The sequence below is a fragment of the Phyllostomus discolor genome, chromosome 2 (genome assembly GCF_004126475.2).
Source record: "Phyllostomus discolor isolate MPI-MPIP mPhyDis1 chromosome 2, mPhyDis1.pri.v3, whole genome shotgun sequence".
NCBI classification, from domain to species: Eukaryota; Metazoa; Chordata; class Mammalia; order Chiroptera; family Phyllostomidae; genus Phyllostomus; species Phyllostomus discolor.
This window is the reverse complement of record NC_040904.2, coordinates 150,835,269-150,859,598: the sequence shown is the minus strand read 5'-3', so window position 1 is coordinate 150,859,598 and position 24,330 is coordinate 150,835,269. Positions and strand designations below refer to the sequence as shown.

General features: G+C 40.0%; 2 long non-coding RNA genes and 1 pseudogene across 2 annotated transcripts; 1 reads left to right on the top strand and 2 right to left on the bottom strand.

Moving 5' to 3' along the window:
- Positions 1–332: 332 nt before the first annotated feature.
- On the bottom strand, positions 333–7,003 carry LOC114512936 (annotated as a pseudogene).
- A 2,825-nt stretch (positions 7,004–9,828) lies between these two features.
- LOC118498735 lies at positions 9,829–23,479 on the bottom strand. Its single transcript, XR_004901202.1, has 3 exons — positions 23,349–23,479; positions 13,030–13,036; positions 9,829–9,839 (listed from the first exon to the last, which is right to left on the bottom strand). It is a non-coding gene; the product is annotated as an uncharacterized LOC118498735 (long non-coding RNA).
- Positions 22,620–23,449, top strand: LOC118498734. The gene is made up of 3 exons (XR_004901201.1): positions 22,620–22,640; positions 22,874–22,875; positions 23,397–23,449. It is a non-coding gene; the product is annotated as an uncharacterized LOC118498734 (long non-coding RNA).
- Positions 23,480–24,330: the final 851 nt, after the last annotated feature.

The following is a 24,330-nucleotide window of genomic DNA, read 5'->3' as shown; positions in this document are numbered from 1 at the left end:
TTGCACTGCTTCATCACTGTCACCACCTTTGTAAAGAACCGCTTGCTGGATCTGGAGGTAAGTTGTGTACACACTTATTGTCCCAAAGGACCCTGCTAAGGAGCATCAGGTAATAGTTTAAATCTGAAGGATGAATGAAGTACTTAGCCTTGGAAGAGGAACATATGGTTTAAGTATGTCAATCAGTCAGAGCCCTGACAGCAAACAAAACCCCTCAAACTGGGTCACTTGAGGAGAGTTTAGTAAGAAGACTATTTAAAAGACGGGTAGTATGTAAGGAAGCCCCAGGGGGTCCTGCAGGGCCCCAGAATGATAACGGTGGAGCACTCAGCTCAAGCCTGAAGGGATGAGGGGAGGGTCTGCTTATTAGGAGCTGGAACCAGGGAGAGAAGGGAGAAGAGCCCTTGACAGGAGCCCTGGTCTTTGTGGAGATATGCGGCCAGCCTGCAGTGACACCATAAAGAAGGAGCTAGGAAGTGAATATGCCAATGCCACTGTCCTCTTTTCTTCCTGTCTTTCCTCTGGGCTCCCCATTGGCCAAATCCATTGGAAGTCAGGTGGCAAGAGAGCCTGGGGAGCAGTGCACTGGGCAGCCTCCCAGGGAACACAGCAGGTGGCAGGGGGAGGAGGAGGAAGAGGGACCTTGGAAGATACCCAGTGTAATACTGGAAGTCAAGGTAAACATAATTTCCTGCTTCTACTGGGTGCCTCCTAGTCACTGTTCTCTGTACTTAGTATCTAGTCATTATTCTCTGTATTCTCGTCCTTTCCTTTATCAGATGTTCCTTTAATCATATTTGCTGCTTTCCTCTGGGTCCTCTTCTTGGCACTTGTAAAATTTAAGATTTGTTTAGGGTTTTGGAAACAAAACCACTTTAATAAAAAAAATAAGGCCTAGTTGTGTGTAAAGCCGAGGACAGTACTGCTGCCCAGCCAATCTTTGCCCAGGGAGTGCAGTGCTAACAAGGATGAACTTGCAGGCTAACAAGTTCAGCCTGTCGCTCACCAACGTGAAAAAGGCAAGGCCAGAGGGCGTCCTGACCGAGAGCACAGCAGTGCCACCATTTCATTTTTTTAGTGAGGTTTAAGCTATGACATTAAGCAGAAAAGAGCAAGATATGAGACCACATGAACAATACAATCTCAACCATGTAAGACATATATATATATTGCTGAGAAATGTCTAAAAAGAAATAAACAAATTATTTACACTACTTATGAACTTGCAGATGATGATAGTTTTTCTTAATACCTTCAATATTCTTCTAAGCTCCATTAGTGACTATGTCTTTCTTTCAAAATAAATAAAAAGTCAATAAAATTTTTCAAGTAAAGGGAATATTGTTTCCTATTTTTCACATCTCTATGTAAAACTATAGCAGTAGTTATAACTTTTATTTGTGAAAAACTTTAATCGAGGATTATTTTTCAAAAGGCTTGCTAAACTGATCATTTTCTTTTTCTTAAAGAAAATGATTTTGTGGATAATTTCTAAAACGAAAGTACTAAGCAATTTAAAAGATAGTTTCTCTATACTGGTTTAATTTTAATTCAAGCTTATATATAATACTAAAAGTATGCTTTGAGAGTTTCAGTCTATGGGTGTCAAATTCTTTCTTACTAGTTACTAAAATTCTTAGGCTGGAAATATGTAATTATAAAACATTACATAATACAGTATAATTAATTAATAGTTCTTTTTTATATTGGATTAACCACAAAGTGTATACAGAAATATCACTGTTTCAATACAATTCCATTTTCATCTTCATTCTAAGACTGATTCTGTTCGGGTCAACACACCCTTTCTGAGCACATGGCAGGTGTGCCTGTCACTGGGCTTGGTGCAGGGGACACCCACAGAAGGCAGTGAGCCTGCTGCCCTCAAGGAGACAGAGCGGTGAAGACAGACCAGTAAGGAGATGATTTCAATCCAGCATGGTAACTGCAAATAAAGCAAACTGAAGGGGACATGCCAGCCTGGATAAGGGGCTTAACGGAAGAGCTACTCAAGTTAAAAATCAAAACCAAAACCAACAACCTACTGCAGGTGAGCCAGCCAACTCTTTGGTGACCGGAACTCTTTGTTCTTCAATTCCAAGTGGGCTGATCAGGATGGAAGCTACTGTGACCAGGTTTGTGATGTTGAGTGACATCTTAACAGCTCAGCTGCCCACATTCCACTCCCCGTGTCACGCTCTCAAGTGGCGACAGACACATATATCAGGAAGTGGGAGCTAGGACTCACCGAAGCCAGCTGCCTCCTTCAACACGACATCTCTTATGTGGACCGGTGCTCTGCTCCTTGGTGGGCGCCACCTTCTTCAGCATTGCCAAGAAGTTGCAAGTTGCCTTTGGTAGTGGAATGGAGAAAGTTAGACGGGTCAGAATAAAACAATCCTAAAGAACCATGTTCCATTTTGAAAAATGTGGAATGCTCTGAAAGGTAGACTGTTTTGCTTCTGGCTGAGGAGCTGCAGCGGGTGATAAGAGGTACGTGGGATGGGGTGGAGCTGGTTGGTATTCAGGTGGGACCTACTGGTTCGGCCATAAGGCAGATCATAGTGGGGTCAGCTCTACTTGGTTGGTGCTGGTACTCTACCAGTTATTGAGAATCTTGACCATCTTTCCTCCAGGGAAGATGTATATTTACCCTAAATAGCTGTGTCAGGGAACAGATATCTTTTTCATTGTTCTCTTTACACTGTTTAGGAACTGAGGTGTGAATTTTTATAGTAGAATAATGTCATACTTTTTAGGCCAGATATGACATGCATTGGGGCTTATATGTGACTTGGTTTAGCTTTCAGATATTTGATCATATTAGAATAGTTCATCACATAGGCCATTTTTCAAATAGTCTCCTGGAAAATTTTAATGAGTTCTACCTGGATGTTATAACCAAATTTTAATCTTCCAAACACAAATAAATCATTCTCTCCAAACCTGTAAATTCTTCAAAAACTTTAATCTTTTATAATTATATGAAGCTTGCCTTCTTTAACAGGTCTTCCATATTGCTTGTAATTAGAGCCCTCTACAAATTTTAAAAGCTTCTTTGTCTGGTAAAACGGAAAGTCGGGATTCAAAACCTATTAAAACTCTGCCAGGCTGTCCAGCTGTCCCGGCCACTCTTTTAGCTAAAACCCTAAAATCTGTCTGAGATCCGAAGGAGACCTGGGGCAACCGGGACCCGGAGTGCTGCGGAAATCAGCAGATTGGCCACACTCGACTCTGGTTTCATTCTGTCACAGTTACTCTGAATTGTCTATTTCAGCCCAAGGCCAAAGTCTCTGTTGATTTGTCCCCAAACTCAAACCACAGGAATGACTTTTTCTGCCAAATCTCCATCCTGAGTTAATAAGTGAGAAATTTTAGGGCCTCCAGGGCAGTGTTCTCTATTTAGGAGCGAAAGTGACTTTTTGTATATCACCTCTGCCTTGCCTTTTTTTTTTTCTCATTTATCTCTCCTTGGAACAAACATTAAGACCACCAGGCTTATAGTCCTAGTTAAGATATCAGTTTGGTACTGATAAAAAGCTGAATTAGCGGAAAGGAACATGTATAGTAAAAGATGAATAGAAAGAGTATCAGGCTTCGGAAATGCTTGTGGAATAGCTGATAATTGTAAGGCCATCCACAGTTTACTCAGCCATGTTACATGCATAACCTTATTTAATCCTTGCACCAATCCCAACAGGTGTTGCATTCTCTTCTTTATAGGTGAGGGATTGAAATCGAGCAGCTAAATCCAGACAGTGGCGGTCATTGGCCTCACAGACCCAGCTCCCTTGCTCTCAAAACACTTCACGTGGAACCACAGTTGTGTCATGCACCAGGGGTACTGGTCTGGAGGAAACAGATGCAGCCTCTGCCAAAGGAAGGTCTGACCAGGTAGGTGGGGCATGGGGTGTGGAAAGTGTGGTGCTGTGAAGAGGTGGCTGTGTGTGCAGGCAGTCTCTGGGAACTGCAGCAATCACACTGGAGTCTGTGTCCTGGCAGCTAACAAATGGCACCCTCATTAGCCAGTACCCTTGTGAAGATAAGGGATAGTAATGCACTCTGTGACTGGCATCAGTGGGAAGCCATTAATACTACCTGCCCTGAAGGGGTAAGTGAAGGAGCAGTTATCAGACCCCAGTGAGAGTTGTGACTGGTGGATTGGGGCCTCCTCACAGCTGCTCTGAGTTGAGTATTAGCATGAGGTTGAGAAAAAGAGCTACAGTTAACCAGCCTGGTACAGAAGGAACCAAAGGAATAAATAACCTGAATTTTCTCTCCTTGCCATCTGATCTTTTGCTGATGCCTCTCAGCAGCTAAGCCCAACCCAAGAGTCAGAGGGTACAGGAACACAGGAAAACCACCTGTAGAGGTCAGCCTCCCCTAGCCCAAAGCAGGGTGGGAGTGAGTGAAAAAGGGCCCTGAGAGCAGTCAGGGAAAGTTGGAGAATATCTCCGACAGAGGCAGGTTTAGGACTAACACCCCATTACCCTGCCCTTTTGATGACTTCCTTTCCTGGTGGGGACTTCCAAGAGGCATGCTGGTCTTCAGGACTCTTCCCTTTTTTCTCCCATTAACTCCCTTTTCTTATCTCAAACAATCCACCACCTGGAAGTTGCTAGGTGCTCTGGGGTTGGGACATGAAGATACCAAGGGGGACCTCAAAAAGACGGAATTATCTTCCAGGGCCCCTTGTAGTGTAGACTTCCCCTGCTAGGTGAGTGTTTTAGTAACCTGCTAGCATTGTTGTGAGAAGCTGTGTTCGACTTCAGTGAATTTTTTTTGAAGACTCAACAGCTTTGCCCGTTTCATGAGTGGCAATTTACGAGCACACCTGCCCATATCACGCTGAGTGTTCAACAGTTTTTGACCCAAAATGGCATGACCCCCCGTGCCCCACTCTCCGTATTCACCCGATCTCATGCCGAGCAAATTTTTTTGTTTCCTGGAATGCAAAAAGTCTTCAAAGGGAAACATTTTGCTGATGTGGAAAAGGTGAAACCCCCAAAAGACAGAAGCACTCACTACATGGCATCAAAATTGACAAGTTCAGAAACTGTTCTGAGCTATGGAAAAAACATCTTGATAGTTGTATTGCATCACATGGAGAGTACTTTGAAAGTGACTGAGGTTTAAACATGTAAGAATAACTGCACAATTTTTATAAATAAATTCCAATTTGGGGGGTTTCCCTTTTTAGATCCAAATTGCTTGTAGCATAGTAAAAGAAATAATACATTGCGATGATGGGGTTTTTTTTTTCAATGATTCTAAACTTTTCACTGGCCTCCTGCCCCACCAAGGGATGCCCCACTTCTGATGCCTTTCATACCTCAGAACTTTGGTGTCATTGACCTCAGACACCACTCGGCCGTCCACAGTCCTGTGAGTGGTGGTATTTGGATGGTTTGTAAGGAGTGGCTGTTGTCCAAGGCATCAAGAACGAAGTCCTTTCCATCTTCCAGTAGGCGGTGGTAGGTGGCAATCTCAGTCTCCTGCCTGACCTTGATGTTCAGCAGGGCCTCATACTCCTGGGCTGGGTGCTGCCCCTCTGCCCAGGTTGGGCTAGCTCTGACTCCAGGCGCAGCAGGATCCCATTGAGCTGTTCCATCTGCATGGCACAGCATGGCTCCACCTCCCTCAGGCTGTTTTTCACACTGTCTTGCAGATTCCTCATTGAGTCCAAGTTGATCTACAATGACTGGACTGTATATCTCAGCTCCATGAGTGTCGTCTCAGCAGCTCTTATCTCAGCGATCTGCAAGGTGACCATGGTGGCGCTGTCCTCCATCCACTGGGACCTGTCTAGTACTTGTCTAGCTCCTCTCGTTTCTCCAAAGCCAGCTCATCATACTGGGCCCAATGTCCAGCATGATCTTGCTGAATTGCTGAGATTTGGGGGCATCCAACTCCACAGTCAACCCAGAGTTGGCAATCTGGTTTTGTAGAGCATTTGCTCCCTCCTTGTGGTTCTTCTTCACAAAGAGCAGCTCCTTCTTGAGGACCTTCATCTCTGCCTCTAGCCTCAGCAGAGTGACAGTGGTGTCATCATTAACCTTTCCGAGCCCATGAATGTCATTCTCCACAGACTCAGTCTCTTACTTGGCTCTGAAATCATCTTCCAGCAAGACAGGTGCTGTCAATCTGCAGAACAATGCGGGCATTGTCCACAGAATTTGCAAAGATCTGAGCCTTCAGGTCTGCGATGGTCTTGAAATAATGTCCCCAGGCTCCAACCTAAGGTCCTTTCTTCTCCACATGTTCCCTTATTTTGTTCTCCTGTCTCTGATTATCAGCCTCTAGGTTTCTCACCCTCTCCTCGTAGGAGGCCAGGTTCAAGCATTGCATAGTCTCCTTCTTGCTCTGAATGCCCCCTATACCTGGCATACCCTTGGCCATCCCTGCAGCCGGACCTCCAGATCCCCAGCTGCCCCACACATTGATGGAGTGGGACACCAGGATCCAGGATCCCAAGCCTCTGGCATCTGCATAGACACTGGCCACTCTGCTGGCTGGCTGGACCTGGTGCCTGGGTGACTCCATGGAGACCAGGGTCCGGTTGTTTGTGGAGAAGCTGGAGGGGGTGCTGATGTTGCTCAGGGAGGGAGGCAAGAAGCCTAGGCTCAGGTTGAAGCTGCAGTTGTGATGATATTGTTGATTGGCATTCAATATCCACCTCTCTTTCAAGTGTATCTTTCTGTACTATAAAGCCTAGAAAGCTATAAAATAAAAGCAAAAGCAAAAACAACATTGCCAAATTCTATTGCTGACGGGTTCTAGATGTAGTTTTGGTTCAGCCACTTATATTATGTGCTTGAGGGAAATTCAGAAAGCAGAAGCAAACTAGCAGTCATAACATCTTGTCCTGCTCTCTCTGCTCAAAACCGTGTTCACTGAGTGGTTGGTTATGGGTGTTCAGAGATGGGTCCAGGACATCTATTCTGCTGGTGCAGACTGCAGCCAAGATGCTGTGGTTCTGGGGCTGAGACAGTCACCAGATCATGGTGACTTACTGACTGTGGTGGCCTCCCAAACATGGCAGTGGAGATACGATTCAAGAGCCACTGGCTTTTTTATCACTCCCGGGGGCGGGGGGGAGGTGGGTACAAGAAACTTACTGTCTTGGCTCTGCAGTACGGTTAAGTCTAAATTCTGTTTCTTTAGTCTTCCCACTACTTGGCAAGCCATTTAAGAGCCTGCAAAATTTTCTTTCTGCTTAAACTACATTCTGTCTTTGTAATTGAATTTAGCCTAAAATGCAAACTAGAAAGGGGTAAGCACTACTAGAGATATAAATTAGGTACTATGCAAATCTTGGAGGAACTAGATATTGGGCTTATATTATGAGATGTATAGAGAAAAATCCTCTTCATGGAGTCTGAGACCTCTTGATGGTCTTATGTAATGAGTTTTCCTTTTCTAGGGAAGCAGATGGGATTAATAGACACTGTGACTATTGTCTGTTATGTTTAAGTAAACACACAAGTCTGTGTTTCTATTTTCAGAGATGGGCTGCAAGTCTGTAATGAGGAAAGAGAAATACAACATTTCCAAATTCCCTGGCAATAACCCCTTTTAATTTTAGAAATCATACTTGCCTTTTAAGTGTCTCTAAAAAATTAAAGAATGTGCTCATCAGCATCCTCAATAATGCTATGGAAATGTAATGTCTTCTGTGAGGGAAATAGTGAAAGGGATAAGGGCATTTCATTGCCTCCCTGTGTTCCTGTTATCTACTGATGCATGACAAATTACCCCCACATGTAGTGAATTGTTTATTTTTCTTTTTAAAAAAATTTTTATTATATATTTTTACATAACAATTAGTCCCCTTATAACCCCTCCCCTCAGCAATCACCAACCACACTGCTGTCCATGTCATGAGTCCTTTTCTGTTTTGCTCAATCCCTCCACACCCTGACATCCTCTTCTCACTAGGTGTCCTTGCTAGTTCAGTTTGTTCATTAGATTCCACATAAGAGTGAAATCATATGGTATTTGTCTTTCTCTGACTGGCTTATTTTATTCAGCATAATGTTTTCCAGGTCCATCCATACTGTCACAAAAGGTAAAAATCTTCTTTTTTATGACTGAGTAGTACTCCATTGTGTAAATGCCCCATAGATGATTTATCCACTCATCTACTGATGGGCACTTGGGCTGCTTCCATATCTTGGTGACTGTGAATAACACTGCAATGAACATAGAGGTGCTTATGTTCTTTCCAATTAGTGTTTTGGGTTCCTTCAGACACATTCCCAGAGTGGGATCACTGGGTCAAAAGGCAAGTCAATTTTTAATATTTTGAGGTATCTTCAAACTGCTTCCCATAGTGGCTGCTCCAGTCTGCATTCCCACCCACAGTGCATAAGGGTTCCCTTTTCTCCACATGCTCACCAGCACTTGTTATTTATTGATTTATTGATGATACCCATTCTGACAGGTATGAAGTGATATCTCTTTGTGGTTTTAATTTGCACTTCTTTGATGATTAGTAATGTTGAGCATCTTTTCATGTGTCTACTGGCCATCTGTATGTCCCCTGTATGACATTCAGGTCTTTTGCCCATTTTTAAATTGGGTTGTTTGTGTTTTTTGGTGTTGAGTGTTGTAAGTACTTAGTAAATTTTGGATATTAACCCCTTATGAGATAGATTGGCAAATATGTTCTCCCATTCTGTGTTTTTTTTTATTTTGTTGATGATTTCCTTTGTTGTGCAAAAACTTTTTAGTTTTATGTAGTCCCATTTGTTTAATTTTGCTTTCGTTTCCCTTGCCTGGGGAGATATATCCAATGAAACATTGCTATGAACAATATCTGAGATTTTGCTACCTATGTTTCCTTCTAGGATTTTTATAGTTTCAGGTCAAATATTTAAGTCTTTGATCCATTTTGAATGTATTCTTGTGTGTGGTATAAAAAGGTGGTCTAGTTTCATTTTTCTGCGTGCATCTGTCCAATTCTCCAAACACTATTTATGAATGGATTATCTTTAGCCCATTATATTTGCTTGCTTCCTGTGTCAAATATTGATTGACTCTAAAGGTGTGGGTTTATTTCTGGGCTCTCTATCCTGTTCCATTTTTCTATGTGTCTGCTTTTATGCCAGGATCATGTTGTTTTGATTACTATGGCCTTATAGTTCAGTCTGATACTAAGTAGCATGATTACTCCAACTTTGTTCTTCTTTCTCAGGATCACTGTTGCTATGCAGGATCTTTGTGGTTCCATGTGAATTTTTGAAATACTTGTTCTAGTTCTGTGAAATACATTATTGGAATCTTGATAGGAATTGCATTGAGTCTCTAGATTGCTTTGGGTAATGTGGATGTTTTAATTATGTTAATTCTTTCTGTCCGTGAACATGGTACATGCTTCCACTTGTTTGTATCTTCTTCAATTTCTTTCTTCAGTGTCTTATAATTTGCCGGGTACAGGTCTTTCTGCATCTGTGGTTAGGTTTATTCCTAGGTATTCTATTGTTTTTTGAAGCAATTGCAAATGGGACTGTTTTCTTGATTTCCCTTTCTGTTATTTCATTATTGGCATATAAAAATGCAACTGGTTTCTGGATATTAATTTTGTATCCTACTACTTTGATGAATTCATTTATCAGTTCTAATAGTTTCTTGGTGGAATCTTTGGAGTTCTCTATGTAAAGAATCATGTCATCTGCAAATAAAGACAGTTTACTACTTTCTTTCCAATTTGGATGCCTTTTATTTCTTCTTGTCTGATTGCTGTGGTTAGGACTTCCAGTACTATGTTGAATAAGAAAGTTAAAAGCAGATGCCCCTGTCTTGTTCTCAGTCTTAAGGGGAATGCTTGTAGTTTTTGCCTGTGAAGTATAATGTTAGCAGTGGGTTTGTCGTATGTGGCCTTTATTATGTTTAGGTAGGATCCTTCTATTCCCACTTTGCTGAAAGTTTTTAATCATAAATCCATACTAGATTTTATCAAATGCTTTTTCTGTATCTATTGATATGATCATGTGGTTTTTATCTCTTATTTTTTTCATGTGGTGAACCACATTTGTTGATTTGCAAGTGTTGTACCAATGCTGCATTCCCAGAACAAATCTCACTTGCTCATGGTGTATGATCTTTTTGATGTATTGCTGTATTTTGTTTGCTAATATTTTTTTTGAGGATTTTAGCATCCATGTTCCTCAGAGATATTGGCTTATAATTTTCTTTCTTTGTAATGTCTTTATCTGGTTTTGGAATAGGATAATGCTGGTCTCATAAAATGAGTTTGGGAGCTTTCCCTCCTCTTGAATTTCATGAAATAGTTTGAGAAGCACAGGTGTTAGTTCTTCTCCAAGTGTTTGGTAAAATTCCCCTGTGAAGCCATCAGTCCAGGGCTTTTGTTTGTTGGGAGTTTTTTGATCACTGCTTCCATTTCACTAGGTATAATTTGTCTATTCAGATTTTCTGGTTCTTCCTGATTTAGCTTTGGAAGATTACATGTTTCTAGGAATTTATCCATTTTGTCCAGGTTGTCCAGTTTGTTGGCATACAGTTGTTCATAATGTTTTCTTACAATCTTTTGTATTTTTTGGTGGCAGTTGTTATTTCTTCTCTTTCATTTCTGATTTTATTTACTTGGGTCCTTTCTCTTTTTTTCTTGATGAGTCCGGTCAAAGGCTCATCCTTCCTTGTTATTTTGGTTATTGTTCATTGTTCTTTTTCAAGTTCCTTCACACTTAAGTGTGAAGTTAGATTGTTTATTTGAGCTTTTCTTGTTTTTTGAGATAGGCCTGTAATGCTATGAATTTCCCTTAGGGTCGCTTTCCCTGTGTCCCACAGATTTTGGATTGTTGTGTCCTCATTTTAATTTGTTTCAATGTATTTTTTATTTCTTCTTTGATCTCATTGTTGATCTATTCATTGTTTAATAACATGTTATTTAGTTTCCATGTCTTTCTGTGTTTTTCAGTGTTCTTGTTGTGATTGAGTGCTAGTTTCATAGCATTGTGGTCAGATAAGATGTTTGATTTCAATCTTCTTAAATTTACTTAGACTTGTTTTGTGTCCTAACATGTGGTCCATCCTAGAAAATGTTCCATGTGCACTTGAAAAGAATGTATATTCTGCTCCTTTGGGGGTGATAATGCTCTATAATAAATGATCTAGGTTTTCATTTAAGGCTACTGTCTCCTTGTTGGTATTCTGTCTGGAAAATCTATCTATTGAAGTCATTGGGGTGTTAAAATCCCCTACTATGACTGTATTTCTGTTGATCTCTCCATTATATCCATCAAAATTTGCTTAATATGTTTAGGTGCTCCTATGTTGGGTGCATAAATGTTTACTAGGGTTATATCATCTTGATGGAATGTTCCCTTTATCATTATGTAGTGTCCTTCTTTGTCTCTTACTATAGCCTTGTTTTAAAGTCTATTTTATCAGATATAGTACTGCTACCCTAGCTATTTTTCTTTTCTATTTGCATAAAATATCTTTTTCCATCCCTTTACTTTTAGTTTGTGTGTATCTTTCAATCTGAGATGGGTCTTTTGGAGGCAGCATATATATGGGTCTTGTTTTCTTATCCATTCAGCTATCCTATGTCTTTTGGTTGGAGCATTTAAGCCATTTACATTTAAGGTGATTATTGATAGATATGTATGTAGTGCCATTTTGTTAGAGTGTTTTCCTTTTCTCTCTCTCTCTCTCTCTCTTTTTCTTGTTATTAAAGCAAGCCCTTTAATATTTGTTGCAGTTCTGGTTTGGTATTAACAAATTCCTTTAGCTGCTTCTTGTCTGGGAAGCTTCTGATTTCTCCTTCAATTTTAAATGATAGCCTTGCTGGGTAAAGTAGCCTGTTTTAGGTCCTTGCTTTTCATCACCTTGAATATTTCACACCACTCCCTTCTGGCCTGAAATATTTCTGATGAGTAATCAGATGATAGTCTAATTGGTGCTCCCTTATAGGTAACTACCTGTTTTTCTCTTGCAGCTTTTAGGATTCTCTCCTTGTCTTTAAGCCTTGTCATTTTAATTATGATGTGTCTCAGTGCAGGCCTCTTTGGATCCAACTTGTTTGGTATTCTCTGAGCTTCCTGATTTGTGCATCTTTTTCCTTCACCACATTAGGGAAGTTTCCAGTCATTATTTCTTCAAAGGGGTTCTTGATCCCTTGCTCATTCTCTTCTCCTTGTATTCCCATGATGTGGATGTTGTTCTGCTTCGTGTTGTCCAAAATGTTTCTTAAGCTCACCACATTTTTTTTAATCTTTTATTTTTGTTTTTCTGCCTGGGTGGTTTTTTCTGCCTTTCTTCCAAGTCACCGATGCAATTCTCTGCTTCATATAAGCTATTGTTTATTCTTCCCAGGGTATTATTTATTTCAAATTTGTATCCTTTATTTCTGACTGGTCCTTTTTTATGGTTTCTGTGTCTTTTTCATGCTCTTAGTGTCCTTATAATCATTACTCTAAACTCTCTGTTTGATAAATTGTTTGCCTCCATATCATCTAGCTCTTCTTCTGGAGAATTCTCTTGTTTTTCATTTGGGGTCTGTTTCTTTGTCTTCCCATTTTGGCCAATTCTTTGTATTTTCTGCCTTAGCTATTAAACTAATCAGTTGTTAAACTAATTAAAATCTAATCAGCTGCTGGGATTTTTTTAGGTGATTTTTCTTTTCCAAAAGACATTGGTGGAGGTCTCTGGTAATATTCAACTGGTAGAATGATTGGTGCAGAGAGTCCAAAGTGGCACTAGTAGGGATGGCTAGAAGTCTGGGCTGTCTACTGAAACACCTGTTCTTGACCTCTGCAACCACAAGGCCTCAGAATAGTCATGATTCTTACATAGTGGCTTATGGCTCCAATAGTAGTCTTCCAACAAACAAGGTGTAACCTGAAAGGGCCTTTATGATCTAGCCTCCAAAGTCACATAGCAACACTTCTGCCTTACTCTCAAAGCAGTCCCATGCACACCCAGATTCAAGGACTGGGGGTCTAGATGCCACTTCTAGATGGGAGGAGTGTCAACGTATTTGCAGCAATGATTTAGAACCTTCACAATCCACCTACATCTCTCCCCTTTACCTGTGTTTCTAAGAAAAGCCTTTATTGCTAAGCAAGCCATGACTAGAGTGGTTTAAATACTTGAAGAAGCTCACCTTCAAGTCAAGAACTAGAAGCAGTACAGGTATAGATGCTCCTAGCATTGTGTTTAATAAGGAACTGAGGGTGAATTTTTTGGTCTAGCTTCTTGGTGTCTTGCAATTTCCACCATTTTGCGAGAGGGAGGAACCTCACTTTGGTTGTCCTTGGGACAGCATGTTTTCAAAACAGAAATTTGGACACACAAGAGTATGGATCTTGTGATGAGTTGAGAATAAGTTCCTAAGACCAAAGCCCAGGCTCTATAACTATGGCATAAGTTCAGGGCAGATCAAGCATCAACATCCATTTGATTCTGTATCATCAGAGTAAAGTCATCTTCATATTCTCCTGGGTAACTATGGGTTCATCTTAGGACCTAGCCAAGCTAAGCCTGGTTCTGGGTGCTTTGCTTCTGGGTCAGAAAATGAGGAATTTTTCAGCGACACCAATGAATATGTTTGTTAAATAGATACCTTGTGCCGGGCATTGTTGGGCCCAGGCAGGTGTAGAGATTTAAATATTGTTTTTATCTTGAAGGACCTCAAGTTTAATAGGGGAGATAGATGAGTAAACAAATGATCACAATACCATGTGGTAAAATAGAATAATTTAATTAAGTGCTAAGTGTTATAAGAACACAGAAGAGGGAACAATCAGTTTTAAAGCTTTTCTTAAGAGGAAAACTTTGAGCTAAGTTTTTTCAGGTTGAGAAAGTAGAAAGAACATCTTTGATAGAAAAACACCCTGTGAACAGAATGGACTATGTAATATTATATATTATGCACAGGGAATGGTGGGTAGTCCTATGAGATTGGAATGTATATTTTAGGGAGGATGGGGTAGGATATAAAGCTAGATAGAGGATTTGGACTGGGTTGTCAAGTTCTTTGTATTTCAGGCTAAAAAGTCTGGAGTTTTACCAATAGAAAATAGGGGAGAAAATATGGCAAGACACATATATTAGCTATTTTTAATCAGGGAAGCCAATTTTTTCTCCACAACTTAGAGCTTTGTCATCTTTAATATTTTGTAAACCCCTATGGGAGCCATACTCCAACTGAAGATTTTAGGCTTTCTCTTTAGGTTTCTGACCTTGTATTTTTCAAACAGTTTAAACTTTTACATTGCTGCCATGTTCCATTCAGTTAAGACGAGATTACATGCCAAAAATAATATGAAAGGCAAATAGTATATAGTTTAACCAATTTCTCCATCATATCTTTTGCTACCAAGTAAAGAACAGATCAACAGACAAAATTCTTTTTGTTCCATGCAGAAGAATTAAATGGTCAGCTTCATAAATATTGATGGCTGTTTTTTCCATATGTGGTACAAACTGTCTCCCATAGGCAAATTATCTAAATCACCTCCTGAAGCCACAATACATGTTTGTGCAGCCAGCCATGGGAGGTGTGGGTGGCAGGGGATGCCAGGTACTCAGTATGTATGGCATCTGGGTCAGGAGTTTCTCCCAATGATGATAGAGATGTCGCCACCATAATAGTTGCTGACTGTGAACTGCCACCAAATCACTGCATGTGGTGTGTGCTGTATGAGGCAATTCCAGATCTGTGTTTAGGTTGGTTAACCCTTAAAATTATGCACTGTCCTTGGTTTTTTTCCAACTCATTCAGCATGGAGAATCTAGAGGATTTGTTCCCCTGCTAGCTTCTTAGATGTCTAACTCCTGATCAGTAGCATTCAGTTTATCTTGAGTTTACATCTTCCCAATACTGACATAAATCATCACATATTTGACATTTTTAAGTGGTTCAGCTCATGGACACCAAGATAGCCATGTGGGAGAACATTAAATTTCCTTCCCCCTCCTGCTTTAAGTGAAACTGTCAGGCAAACATAAACAATGGATGCTGTTTTAATGAGTATTGTTTCTCTCTCTAGCTGGGGCTATATCCAGTTGCCTTGCACAGATGTTCTTTATCTGGGGAAGCTGTACCTGCTTGTCCTCTTTCAAAACCCCAGATGTTGCTGGGAAGACATGGGCAAAGTGCTACAAAGGCCAAGGAGATTCAAAAGAGGGGGATATGGGCATCAATTCCCTTCTTTAATATTAATAGAACATCTCTATTGGATCAAACTGGTCTCTGTTCAATGCCACCAAGCAGGAAGACACTTGACCCACCCCTCACCCACCCCCCAAAAAAATCTCACCTCTGGAAAGGGCAGTTTGATCCTACTGTTCAGGTTCTCTTCAAGCCTGAATTGTCATGAGAGGTGATTAGACCAGTGACTGAGGGTAGAGACTCTCCTTTCCCATCCAACTTTGTCACTGTTGGTGGTCTTGGGAAGTGACCCAGAGTACATGTAAGCTGAAAGAGCTGTGTAGCTAAGGAGCTATAATATGGGAGTCAGACACACTTATTCACTGTGCATTCATCTCCTGCCCCCATGAAAGAAACCACTATCTATACCTCCACCATAAAAGCCGGGGCTCTGGGCAAGAGGCTGTGTGTGTGTGCCTGTGCCCATGCATGTGTGTGATCATTTACTGATTTGCACTTGTAAACACACCTTTATTACATGTGTTCTTAAACATTTCTCGGCATGCATTACAGGATGTCCATCACATTGGACCACCTTTTTTTGCAGGAACCTCGGCAATAGCCACAGAGAATGTGTAACTCCAGTGCACCAAGCAGATTTTCTAGGGGGCAACAGGACAGCTGTTAGACTGAATAACCACCTGGGGATTTTGGCTTATCAAGGAAAAACTCTATAAAGATAAAAATCATTCTTGTATAGGTGAAGCTTTGAAGTATTAATTTGATAGTGAAAGAGTACACCTTTATTTTGCAAGATGCACTGGTTATAATGTAAAACTAACACACTCAAAATGCCATTGGGACAGCCATGTGAAAAACAATTAAACTGGACCACACCCCCAAATTAATTGAAAAGACATGAGAAACTCAAATGTAAGACCTAAACTCATAAAATTCCTAAAAGAAAACATAGGTGATAAGCTCCTTGACATTGGTCTTGGTGATGATATTTTGGATCTGACTCCAAAAGCGAAGGCAATAAAAGCAAAATTAAATGAGACTATATCAAACTAAAAAGCTTCTGCAAAACACACAAAACAGTATGAACAAAAGGAAAAGGCAACCAACTGAATGGGAGATAATGTTTGCAAATAGTGTATCTGATGATAAGTTAATATAAAAAATATAAGGAGTTCACACAACTTAACATCAAAAAATAATAATAACCTGACTAAAAACCAGACAGATGGTCTCAATAGACATTTTCTCAAAGAAAACATACAAATGGCCAACAGATATATGAAAAAATGCTCCACATCACTAATCACCAGGGAAATGCAAATCAAAATCACAGTGAGCTATTACCTCACACCTTTTAGAATGGCTATTGTCAAAAATCCAGAAATAACCAGCATCAGTGAAAGCGTGCAGGAAAGGGAACACTTATGCATTGTGCGTGGGAATGTAAATGAGTGCAGCCATTATAGCTAATAGTATGAAGTTTTCTCAAAAAGTTAAAAATAAGGCTACCATATGATGGAGCAATTCCACTTTGGGTATTCATCTGAAGAAAATAAAAACACTAATTTGATCCTGGACAACAAAAAGCTGTAAGAGTGATCACCACCAAACCAGCATTATATGAAATGTTAAAGAGACTTTAAAAAGAAAAAATGATTTAAACATATGAAAATAAAATGGCAGTAACTACGTACCTATCAACAGTGACTTTATGTATAAGTGGATCAAATCAAAAGCCCTTGGGCGGCTGAACCGAGGAGAAAACCAGGCGCACGCACCCATTGCCTACATGAGACCCACTCCACACTGAAAGCACACACAGACTAAAAGGAAAGGGATGAGACAAGGTATTTTTTGCAAATGGAAATTAAAAGGTAGCTGGGGGAGCAGTACTTATATCAGACAAAATGAACTTTAAAACAAAGGCTAGAACCAGAGACGAAGAAGGACGCAGTGATTCCACTTCTGGGTATTTGCCCAAAGCAATCTAAAACACTAATCTGAAAAGACATGCACCCCTATGTTCATGCAGCATTGTTTACAATAGCCAAGAAGTGAAGGCAACCTGATTGTTAATTGACAGGTAAATGGATAAAGAAGCTGTAGTACATATATTCAACAGAATATAATTTGGCCATTAAAAAGAATAAAATCTTGCCACTTGTGAGAGCATGGATGGACCTGGAAGGTATTACAGGTGGATGAAATAAGTCAGACAGATAAAGAGAAATACCATGATTTCACTTATATATAGTATCTAAAAAATAAAAATAAACAAGCAAACAAAACAAAAACAAACTCATAAATAGAACATTTTGATGATTGCCAGAGGGGAGGGAGTTGGGGAAATGGGTGAAAAGAGGAAAGGGGTTAAGAAGTACAAATTACCAGTTACAAAAACAGTCATGAGGATATAACTTACAGCATAGGAATTAAGAGTCAATAATAGCAATGGCTGGTGTGGCTCAGTGGATTGAGCACAGACCTGTGAACCAAAGGGTCACCAGTTCGATTCCCTGTCAGGGCACATACTTGGATTGCAGGCCAGGTCCCCAGTAGAGGGCACATGAGAGGCAACCACACATTGGTGTTTCTCTCCCTTTCTTTCTCCCTTACTTTCCCTCTATAAATAAATAAAATCTTTAAAATAAAAGAATCAATAGCATTGGCATTGTAATAACATGGTAATAACTATATATGGTATCAGATGGATACTAGACTCATTGGGGGCATCATTTAGGAAGCTATATGAATGCCTAATCACCATGTTGTACACCTGGAACTAATAGGTTGTATGTCAATTATACATCAGTTACAAAAGTAACATACTTAAACACAAGCCATGGTCTGAATTTACATTGTGGGGTTCAAAGGAGGGAGGTAAGATTCCTAGAGCAAAGATTAGGAGAGTCCATGTTCAGGAGGGGAAGGGGACTTCAGCAGGGGTGTGAATGGAATCTTCCTAAGATGTAAAATCATTCAAATTCAGGCAGTTGTACTGAAGGTATTGTGCTCGAAGGGCCATGTATTTTCATCTATGACCCTTCACCTCTTAGACTAATCAGCGGATTTTCCCCGTTGGTGGGCCAAGCGGAGTGAAACAACTTTCAGTGGTAATTAGTGTAAAGCATTAGTGCTGAGGTGATGACCTCACATGCAGTCATCAAGTCCACGGAGATCAAAGGGGCTAAATAGATCTCAAATATTTATTAAACTGTTACACCCTACTGAGATGCTCAAATTTATGTATTTCTTCTTTCATGTAGGTGAAAGAATATCTAATAATAGTAATACTAAACACTAGCTAGTATTTATCTAGCACTTATTATGTGCCAAGCACTATGCTAAGGACTTTTCATTGGCTAATTCATTTAGTTCTATGTTAGACTCTATTTTGTAGATTTAAAAAGTAAAGCTCTTAATGGAAGATTGCAGCCAATTTTTTTTAAATGAAACAATGACAAAGCATCCACAAGTCCCGTGAGTATAGAAAGGTTTTTACATGTGCAACAGGATGTTAAAATGGAACTATTTCAGACTCATGTTTGGCACAGGCCTCAAGACACTAGTTTCCAAATACTCTTCCATTCTGAAGTGAGACTCCGGACTACCTATGCAAGAATTGCAAAGGAGCAAGCTGCCTTAGAGTGACGGTGTTTTCACCTGTTCTTCTAGCCAAGCATTGGTAGGAACCCTCATGGAGGGCCTGAGGGGTGCACAATTTCATTAAACCTAAGATGGGAAGGCACATGAGTCAGCCACAGGGTTTCCTACCTTGAAAAAGAAACACATTTGGTATGATCCAAATTCACTGTTCTGAAAAGTATGAGTCTGTGAATGGTAAGCTAATTAGCAGTCTCATTTTAATAGAGGTAAGCACCTGGCTGGTGCAGGAGAATGGAGCCCAGACTCTGGAAGGAGAAGAGAGTTCCAGAAGGTTGTCTTTGACTTCTATTTATCTTTGTACTCCAACTGCCTATAAATTAATCATATGGAGTGTCACTTGAGTTGGGTGCCTCTGACAGCCAGGTTGTGTCCTCATGTCCATATTTGTGGTTCAGCCACTTTGTTTCAGGGTGGACCAGTAAAACCTGTTCCATCCTCCAGTGCCCACAGAGCTCTGATGGTGAGGGTTGTCAACAAAATAACAATTTTCCATCAGGCCCAAGTGTTTGGAAAATGGTACCAAGAACAAAAAAAGCAAACTAGAGCTGTTCATTTCCATTTATTTTTCAAGCTAAAGATCTGTGAAAGATTTGCAAAAACTATTTACTCTGTTTAATATTCTCCCTGGCTCCATCTCATACCTTAAAAGTTTAAGTAATGTTTGGCTGCCACAGAGCAATTTAGAAGCAATCTGCTCCCTCCCCTGCCTGGTTTCCCAGATGTTGGGAGAGTAGAATGTTGGCTGAAGAGAAGATTGGGCAATCTTTTATATTTTAATTTGTTGTTAAGGAATTGATACATTGTTTGACAGTTTCTACAAGTGAGCTCTATTCTCTGGTTTTTCTTCCAAATGCCTTATATGGTGGCACAAGACTTCAATCATTCTGTGCTTCTTAGAGCTGCTCCCCATGTCAAATTCTGTGCCTTCCATGGAATGCATATTGCTGGCCCAGTAACATGGAGGCGAAGCCCATACTCCTGAGTCAAATTTTGGAGACAAACCTGCTTTTAGATTTAGTTTTAGTTTTTTGTCTAGTTTGTTTACACTTGGCACCAAAACCACAAAAAATTTACATGAGCTGCTTTTAGCCCGGAATTGCCAGGGAAAGAAGCCAAACATAGGTTTCCTGTTGAGGTCCTTGAGCAATATTAGTTTCTGCCAAATGTACATTTTGAGGATTAATTTTTTTTATTTTAAAAAACCATCGACTAGAGAATGTTGGGTGTATTTTAAAAGAAGTCTAAATATAACAAAGTTATAAATGAAGTTGTCAGTTACCACAACTCATCAGTTCTTGATCCAGTAAAATGGAGCACCTATTATCTGCCAGAAAGTACATGCTCATTTAAGGCAAATTTAACTTTAGGATAAATTTGAGTTTACTGTTGCCTTCAAAACAGTAAATATTACAGAGGCATAAAAATACTCTAGGTTTCAAGGTACTCACCTCTTTATATTTTTAACCTAATAGTTTTCAAGGTGGTTGTTTCTGCTAAGAGAAAAGTTTTTAATTTTTTTTTTAATTTTTAAAAAGATTTTATTTATTTATTTTTAGAGATAGGGAAAGGGAGGGAGAAAAGAGAAGAAGACAAATACTGATGTGTGAGAGATACATTGATTGGGTGCTTCTCACAAGTGCTCCAGCCAGGACTCCCCCCCACCCCCCACAACCCCCCATCCCTCCTCCACAACCCAAGCATGTATGTGCCCTGACAGGGAATCAAACCAATGAACCTTTGCTTTGCAGGACTATGCTCAACCAACTGAGCCATGCTGGCCAGGGCAAGAAATAAGCTTTTGATAAGGAATTATGCAAAGTCAAGCCTTTTATTTAATGTTTGTATTCCTAAAATTTCTTCCTCAATAGTCATTGAAGTAGACAAAAGATGAAAGTAAGATCTAATACAGACATTATACACATATCTACTGGATATTTTAGCCAACCAGATTCTCAACCTTCCCCCCAACCCCCACCAATAGGATACTTTCTGGCAGGAAACCTTCAAATGAAAATCCTGGAAGGCAGCAGGGTGGCCTCAAGGATGGTGGCCATCTAAAACTGTGTCAATAGCAATTGCATTGTATATTATCTAAAATATGCACCTCACACAAGAAGGCATTTCACTTTTGCACAAGGACTTAATGTCTATAAAAACACACATTGGTTCCTATTCCCTCTATGTAGTAATTCAGAGTCTGTGGTGAAATGAATAAATGCTCTGTTTTTTTCTACAATATTTATTTAAGCATCACAAATACGCATTGTTATGATTCATTCAGGAATATTGAGTTAACCCAATCTTTTGTTTTTAGCTTGTTTTTCAGGAGCACTATGTAAATTATTTAAACTAAGTGTAACATAAAAATTTACATAAAAGTAAATATGTTATTTGTGCACTAAATTTTGAGTAGCTTGTGTTATAGCACCGTGTGTGATGTTGGGTTTAATGAAGGTGAGGAGGACACTGATTCTGCCTTCTAGGAGCGTGTAGTCCGGTGGGGCTGATGAACTCAGACAAGTACAGTTCAATGTGCTAAGTGAGTTTGTGCAGGAGGGAGGTTACCTCTGCCTGGGGTGGGCTGAAGGAAAGGTGGTTGATACACAGGAGGTGACCTGAGTCTGAGCTGACTCTGGGAAGTTGAGTGTTAGTCAGAAAGATTAGGTGAGAGAGGGAGGTAAAGAGGAAGATCAAGAGGCTATGATAGAAAATATAGACGTGTTTATATAAAATTGAAAACTGATATCACAAGAGAAGTCATGAACAGAATAGGTAACTCCTATAGCTAGAAAAAATATTTTAATGCAAATAATAGTGAAAAAATTCATGTCAGCAGTATTTTACACAAAAATTTGTTTTGAATTGACCAGAAAAAAATTCTTTAGAGAGTTATCAGGTAACATCAACTAAAAATGTTTGTATACTTGGGTCCATAATTTTACTCCTGGGAATTTAACTTATAGAGATAAAATCAAAAGTGCATAAAATGATAAGTAAAAGGATATTTATTATACTATTGTTCCTGGTAGAAAAAATCTGGAAACAACATGAATGTTCATCAGCAGGGGAAGGGCCATGTAAATTATGGTACTGCTCACTCATAAAATATTATGAAGCTATTAAAAAGACTGAATTACAGCTATACAAGTTTACACAAAGGGATTTACCCAGAAAGTGCTGGGTGAGGCAGCATGATGCAGACAAGTGCATGCAATATGATCCCACTTTGTTACCTAAGAAATAACATGAGCCTGTGTAAAACACAAAAACATGCATAAGTATTTATTTAAATAGTATCACATGAGCAATGACAAGACTGTGGAAGGGTACAGGCAGGGCAACAACATGGTTCCCTGTAGAGGGCGACTCATGTAAGAGGGAGAGCAGACCAGAGGTGAGTCAAGGAAAAAAAAGGGAAAAATGCAGTATAAAAGACATGGTTACATTTATGCATATATGTGGGTGTGCATATGTATATACAATATACCAGGTAGTGTAAAAGCAGGTTTACAGTTGTTCATATTGAGATTAATACAATAATTAATAAATGATAATACAAGAATAAACTGTTTCATGTACTCAGCTGTAAACCTACTTTTGCTCCACCTGTATGCATGCATGTACAATGTGTATATATATCTTATAAATCATTACATATATGACAGTTCATAAATCATATCTTATGACATACAGGAGGTCTGTCCAGAAAGTATCCAGCCATGTGCTGTGAAAAATAGAGACATTTATTGAAGAAGATACAAGGTGCAAGAAACATTGTACATAGGACAATGACGCCTCAGTCCCCTTCAAAGTAGGCACCTTGAGACCTCACACAGTCCTTTCAGTGTCTGTTCCACTGCTCAAAAAACTGCAAAATCCTTTGTTGGAATCACCATCAGCTGTCCCATTGTATTTTCCTGAATTTCATCGATGGTCTGAAATCTCTTCCCTTTCAAAGGTAATTTTAGTTTTGAGAAAAGCCAGAAGTCTCAGGGCACCAAACCCAGGCTGTAGTGGGGGCTGAGTCACCCGGGTGACTTGATGTTTCTCCAAAAAGCTCTGCATGAGATGTGACGCACGAGCGGATGCATTGTCATGATGATGCTGCCAATCACCAGTTTCCCATAGCTGTGGCAGTTTTTGTTGTATTGCATCTCAACTGATGAAGAACACTGAGGGAGTATTTCTTATTAATTATTTGGCTTGGAGGGGGGTACTTATGATGGACAACACCTTCCCAATCAAAAAACACAGTTAACATGGTCTTGATGTTGCTGCAATGTTGCCGTGCCTTCTTCAGGAGTGGAGAACCAGGCACTTTCCACTGGGACGACTGGACCTTTGTTTCCAGATTGTAACGTTAGACCCACCATTGATCCCTGGTTGTGACCTTCTTGAGGAAATCTGGTTCACTGATAGCAGTTTGAATCAAGTCATTAGCAACCGCAGCATGATGTTCCTTCTGCTCTGGTAGCAGAACCCACAGAGTGAATTTTGCCATGACACAGATCATGCCAAGATCCTGCATCAAAATCTTGGACACAGTAGCTTTTGGAATCCCCAGATCAGGTTCTAGTTCTCACACTGTCAGTCCCCAATCTTTGTTGATTGCAGCCCGTACATATTCAACACTCTCAGGTGTTCTACTTGTTGCAGGCCTTCCAGAAGGTGGATCACTTTAAAAAGATTCTTGACCATCTTTGAAGCATTTTTGCTATGCTTTTATTTGCATTGCACTCATTGCATCATCCCTGAAAGCCTTCTGAATTATCCAAATAGTTTCTGTCAAGGAATGTTCAAGCTTAATGCAAAATTTGATGCAGATTCATTGCTCTACTCACTCAGTCATTTTGAATGAGATGGCCACACAGCACACATGCTCACTCCATGGTGGCTACAGTCCCCACTAACTAATACAGTGAAGTCATCATTGTTCATGCATGTGCATTCCAGTCTACTCTCTTCGGCTGCCAGGTTACATCAATGTCATGCAAACTGTTCTGGTTATATTAACAATGGCTGGACATTTTCCAGACAGATCTTGTATGTAGTCACAGCATAGAGTGCAGTTGAGATTCAGCTTTTATTTCTTTGGTACCTGACACTCCTATCAGATACTACTGTTAGATGTAAGTGAGGTGGATGATTTTTCTTATCAAGCTGACTGATGCTTCTTAAAGAAATTTATGACCCATATCTTGGCATGGTTATCAGCAAGAAGGAAGTCTTCCTTTCCATAGGAAGATGTTAATCTTCAAGTGAAGATTGTCTGGTTCACTGTATCTTATGACATCTAAAGCAAAGGACCAGTCTGCACAGGCCTGTGGGCCAGCAGCTGAACCAGCAGTAAGGAGCACTGATGCTCACTCGGTCCTGCCTCATCGCAGACCCACTTGAATCAGGTCACCTAACCTCTTCAAATCTCAATAATCTCACTTGCAAAAGAGAGCACATGCTTTGTGACTTGGAGGAAGGGCATGCAAACCAATGAGAAATTCTCATATAGAATCTTGATACAAACCTGC